This window comes from Sphaeroforma arctica (genome assembly GCF_001186125.1).
Source record: "Sphaeroforma arctica JP610 unplaced genomic scaffold supercont1.9, whole genome shotgun sequence".
Taxonomy (NCBI): Eukaryota; class Ichthyosporea; order Ichthyophonida; genus Sphaeroforma; species Sphaeroforma arctica.
This window is the reverse complement of record NW_014040549.1, coordinates 74102-78978: the sequence shown is the minus strand read 5'-3', so window position 1 is coordinate 78978 and position 4877 is coordinate 74102.

Here is a 4877-nt window from a genome sequence, read left to right as displayed (position 1 = left end):
GCCTAACCACAAATTGCACCTCACTGTCTTCTGGATCTGCTCTCTCTCTTGCTGATAGGCGAGACCCGTGTCCCAACTGATGTTGCCTGCTTGCTGCCTGGCGCATGTCTTGGTCTGTCTGTTCATATCGCGGTTGTTCATCTCTTCGACGTGATGATACTGTCTGGCGCGAAGAAGCTGTGCCTCCTTGGTGGGTCTGCTCGAAATCTGACAAGGGTCTCTGGGTTGCTTTGCCGTCGCGACGAGTGCGTCGAGGGCTGAGGGGTGCTGGACGCATAGGCATCTTGATGATAAGACTTCGATGTATGGCTTTGTGTTGATGATGAATGGCTGTCCCATATTGAAGGAGTGTCGGCTATTATATAGTAGTCTGAACTCAGCTATTTGTGGTACACACTTTCTTCCGCCGTCCTCCTCTCGTGATACCAAAGCAGCTAATTATCATTGAATCATGTTGCTGTCTCCGAGATCTGCTTGCGGGTCCCCGAAATCTCGTTGCGCTCGAATACACCTTGCTCCTTAATGATTGCTAATCATTTTGTTTGGTTTGATTTTGTAAATGAGTACTCGTTTTGTTCTTCTTTTACTCTGCCTATAGGAGAAATTAAGAGTTGCTGATAGTCTCGAAGTGTGTTCAATGATCAACCGCCTGTTTCATGTTCTAGAGTTTTGATTGCTTCTTTATCCAACCTTCGGACCACTGTACTCTAACATAAAAATCAAACCCGAGGCCTGCAGCCAGGAAGTTCAGTTTTACCAAAATCATAAGCTGAAGCACTAGAACGTAGTAGAAGCACTTAAAGATGCCAAGCGAAATGGGTTAGCGCACCCTAAGCTGGCAACTTTAGTGGATAAAGTATATCAGTTATGTACAGACTGTGATCTCAATCAGATCAAGCGCTATGGGTGCGCACCACTTAAGTGTGTGACCGAAGATGTTCCATGGCGCAGGGTAATCATTGATCTGGTTGACCTGCCTACGTCCGAGCACTCAGGCGACCGTTACGTATGCCACTTCTTTGATGTGGCGTCACGGTTTAACTTGCTCTATCCATTAAAGGGTAAGAATAGGCAGACCGTGGCAGAATTATGTTGCCAAGTCTTTGCTGACCACTGGTGGCCAGGTATTAGGTGTTCTGATAACGGTAGTGAGGTCTGCGATGACGTAATGGAATCGCTAGTACTCGTATCAGGCATATGCCATAAGAGAGGTGTGCCATATAAGCCGCAAACGCAAGGCGCGAACGAAACGCGCCATAGAAGACTTAAGTTCTTCTTGCGTACTGCATTAATGGATGATGCAGATGATTGGCCGTACCACCTTAAGTGGGTACAAACACAAATGAACGAGTGTGTTGATCCGGTTACAGGAACTACACCCGCTCACTATTTTCGTGGCAGATATAGTGAGTTACAAATACCCTTTAACAAGGACGAACCTGATCACCATGAGTTACCATGATTAGAAAAGGTACAACGTATTATACTGTTGTATATCCTTGCTTGCGCGAAACAGGCAATATAGTCTTTTTAAAAAGGCAAAAGCGTTGGAATACTACCAAGAAGATAGCAGAGTATCAGGTCGGTGACAGAGTTAACATCCGTCAACGTAATTCCGATGCTACTGTATTTACATCTAAATGGATAGGTCCATATACAATCTCTGTAGCAGAGACTAAAAGTGGAACGTACGAGGTAAATAGCCCCGATGGCTCTAGTGCGCTTAATATAGGCACAATTCGTATTCCAACTACAGAGATTGTACTCGCAAGAAGACATGATTCTAATGTCCCTCTTGACCGCTCCGAATTTAAAGATATTCTATGGAGAACGGATAAAGGAGGATATACATACTATCGTACTCGCTTTATAGACGGTACAATTGCTGAATTAACTTCAGACGCTTTTGACAATCAAGACTATTTAAAAGTCTTTAATCGAAAATGGCGTAAACGTCTACATAAGTCACAAGCTGAGAGAGATAGCATGTTTCCATCGTCTGAAGGCGCAGAAGTTAAAACTTACCCGCCAACAGCATTTATCCCGAGCTTTACTGCTCATCCTTCGTATGTTTTAAATACATTGAAGCAAAAGAAACATCCAGTCGACCACCACGGACCTACTGGACCTAAGCCCAAAACTCACACGGTAACCGAGAACGTTTAAGTTCTTCGCCTGAGAAACATTAACTATATGTTATGCCACTTAATATTTCGACCCGTTTTCCTTTTACTCGCTTTTTGGCCCAAAATCAGCTTGAGTGAGCAACTAGCCTCTCTTGGGTCTCAAAGCTGGGTGGGGGCTGTGTAATAGCCGGGCCTCCACATTAGACCATGCTTTATAAACGTACTCTTAAGCAGTACATAAAACTATAAACGTACTCTTAATAGGGATAATATTATTTATTTCAAAAATGGCAAGTATGTATGATACAATGTATGAACATATGGTATGGCTCTCATAGTCGCTGTAGTAGTTCAGGAAAGATTGATGGGAAGAAGTGGTCGTGTGTGTTCGAGCGTATATGATTAAGAAATGTGGTGTTATGCCAGGTTTCAACCACACACATAACATCAACCTGACTTAAAATCGATATAACGTTCAAACACTTATCTGTATGTGCTGCGTTGTCCATGTTGAGTCCTTGTGGGTTGAAGAGCGTCATCCTCATTCGGCCTAACATTGTTCATCATTGGTCAATACTACTGGGCTCTCCTCTTTGAGGATGTCAGCCATTTCTATATCATTGCCTGTCGTCGAAGAGTCCGTCGTGGAAAGCTGAGGCTGCGTATTGCTATCCATCGTGTCGGATGATTGTCTCGGGGAGACCGTTGGTATATGAAGTCGTCCGGGTTCCGCATGCGCTGATTCTCTAGCGTTTACCGGGATTCGCGGGTTAAGTGAGAAGAGGTTTTTATCGTGCTTTGCTTGGTAAGCCTTCTGGAGGCGGTCCGCGGTAGATTGGAGGATGTCTGCGTTAGTGGAGTTGACAAGTGGGCTCAGTAGTGCATCCATGCTGCGGGCAAGAATTTTTGGCGCTTGTTCATGTGTGCAGCGAGCCTCCCGCTTGGTGCGGAGATAGTGAATTAAAACTGCTTTCGTAGCGTCGGGATGTTGTTGGGAGCGGGGGTCGATGTTTTCATCAAGCTGCCATTTCCACGTAAGGGCTGCATGTCGTTTCACCTGGTCGACATAGTCACTAGGAACACAAAAGCGGATGAAACTGGTGGAGCTTCCGCGGCGATTTGGTTGAGATACCGATTTAGACGGAAGATACCAGAGAAAGTGGTGGCGATTGAGGGCTGGTTGGGCATGCCAGTATTTTTCAAATACTGATTGGGATGGGGGCTTGCCGTTAGGGAAAATTGCTCTGAAGAAGAGCCATACCGAAGTTATGTCATCCATTTCATGAAGAGTTTTGTCCGGCATCGGGCGGCCCACCACTTTCGTCAAAAGGTGTTCGGGTACTGGCGGCTGCGATTGGGACTGAGAAGCTGGTGGGGTGGGGCGTTTTTTAGGGCTCGGTTTTGCAGGTTTGTCCACTTTTGAGCGGTAGCTGGGAGGCTCACTGCTGCTATTGGGCGCCTGTGACCGCGGTCTTTTTTGCAGGCGGAACAGGCGGGCTTGTGGAGCCAAATCGGAAAGTGTCGGGTGTGTCTTCATCTATAGGTGCACGGGTTTGGGATTTAAGGTCCCGGAGTTCGGATTCAAGGTTGGTTGTTTTTGCACAGAGGTTAGTGAGCATTTGGTGTATGGTTGATTTTCATTGGTCATCAGTCAAAGGCTCCTTGGAGATGGGCCCATGGAGAAGTAGGGTTTAACTTAACCAACAGTCCACATCAGCCTAAGCTCATCGAACACTGTGTGCACCTACACGCAACTCAACGTAACTCTAGTTCACATAGTCTCAATGCACTTCGCAGTCTGAGTATACGTTCATGAGGGCAAAATTCAAGCCGAATGCATGTCCAGAGTACACATTGCAATACAATGTACATATGCTTAGCAAGACACCAACAACTGATTAAGACACCAACAACTGAATATAGTTGGTGGTTGTATACAATGGAGGAGAAATGGCACTGCAAATTGCGTTGGACCTAAGCCTAACCAGGCTGACACACCTTTAGCGTCGACATGTCCGAGCAGAGCGAAGTAGACCAGCACGGCATTAGCAACTACACTCAGGCCTTGTATGTAGAACCTACATTTGTTGTTGAATGTATGCGCGAAGAAGAAATGGGCACCTTAAGTAAAACAATGGTGGGGCATAGAACAATACGATATCATATAAACAATATACAATTTAAATACGCGAGTGTAAGATAAAGGCAGCGGAAAATCAATGGGTTGGGTTAGGTGTCACCACTCCCTATGGAATGGCACCCAATTTGCCGTAGTGATAAAAAAGCCGAATATTTCGCGCAAAAAAAATCATCATCGATAAAAGCAATCCTCGTCGTAGGAACAAGACTGGATGCGTGTGTTTGTGAGACACAAGGTTTGGAAATCAACAACCAACAACCTCGATGGATTCAGGTATACGAAGCCGAGGCATTGGCTACGGTACTGCAACATAATGGACAAACACTCCATTGCAAACACAGTATCTCCAAGGCCGCTAAAAGAGACGCTTGCCGATAAAGCAGCTGTAACATACACGCCGAGCGCAGTAGGATAAGCAGGCATGGAGTTGAAGGTAACACATCCCGAATCACAAGGGCACGCATATATTCTTCGAACGATACGTATCACTAACATCCAGATACATAAATAGGGTGCAATCAGAGAATGCAAGTATGGCGCTGTAGCCTGCGCAGCTACCCCCTAAAACCTAAAACCCTAAAACTTGGAGTGACAAAAACGTATATATATAT